We start from the raw sequence: 1,201 nt of genomic DNA on the forward strand, positions 1-1,201 counted from the left end.
GCAGCTAGGCGAGCATTATAACGTGTAACAAAGTGCTGCACGTTCATCATGGAAGTTAGAAGAGCTGTTTGGAGCAGTTTGGGAACAATGTTTTCTGTTGGAGATGCTTAGTGCCTTTGGGGTGGACTTTGGGCTTTTTCCACTTTGTAAGCCTATAACATGCACAATATACACAACAAAATCAGACATAACACAAAGGAAAGGGAAAAGGCCAAAAAGCATAATATGACAAACAAAAAATGATGTATTACTTATACTAGGTATAATTCTGTGACACTGATTTACTATCACTATTTAATGCATTATCTACTAGGGGTGCACGATTCAGAAAATGTCATGGTTCAATGTTGCTTTTTAGGCCCAATACCAAAAAAAAGTATGTTTCCAAGCACTACCCATGTTTTGCTAGAAGTTAAAGTCCCTAGAGCGGTCAAAAGTTACATGATACCATGACAGGCAACCAAATGACATGCTTTGTGTTATTGATTACAATTACAGATTTTTCTGGTTTGAACATTTGGGATAATGTAAATCTAAAAAAATAATAATTTAATGCAGAAATATACAAAAATATCTTTAATCTGACGATCATTTTCTCAATTGATAGATTTATCATTTGTTCTGTAAAATATCAGAAATTTGTGAAAAATGCCACAGTTTCCCTAAGCCCAAGGTGACATCTTCAGACATCTTACACTCCAAAACCTGAAGATATTCAGTTTATCGTCACATGAGACCAAGAAAAGCATATAAAAAAATCCTCATTAGGGAGCTGGAATCAACATATGTTGTTTGCTTAAAATAGTTGCAGTAGTTCAATAATCTTAAACTTGTGAAAGACTGATATTAACGTCTGTGAGTCAGTGAGCTGCCTAACCTGCCTCTGCCCCGTTTATCTATATCAGAGATCAATATTGAGTGTCTTTCTTTCTTGCTGCAAAGGTAAACCCACATACTACTCATCATGAATCATAGCTTGCATTGCACAAAGGCACGAGCAAATGGTTTGAAGCAGAAAAGTCAACCAGCGGAAACCCCAATGGAACATGTCAAACAGAATTTATTCACACCACAACTAGACCCTTTTCAAACACAAACCCATGTACACCAATGTACACCCATGTGTGGAAATGACAAAGTGTGTGTGTGCGCGTGTGTATTAAATAAATATATATATATATATATATATATATATATATAT

The 1,201-nt window shown here is 35.4% G+C and overlaps 1 protein-coding gene across 2 annotated transcripts in view; it reads right to left on the reverse strand.

The window, feature by feature from the left end:
* keap1b (kelch-like ECH-associated protein 1b) overlaps positions 1 to 1,201 on the reverse strand; it is a 16,274-nt gene that overhangs the window by 8,639 nt on the left and 6,434 nt on the right. The gene's annotated exons all lie outside the window — the stretch shown is intronic.

Source organism: Etheostoma spectabile, chromosome 2 (genome assembly GCF_008692095.1).
Source record: "Etheostoma spectabile isolate EspeVRDwgs_2016 chromosome 2, UIUC_Espe_1.0, whole genome shotgun sequence".
Taxonomy (NCBI): domain Eukaryota; kingdom Metazoa; phylum Chordata; class Actinopteri; order Perciformes; family Percidae; genus Etheostoma; species Etheostoma spectabile.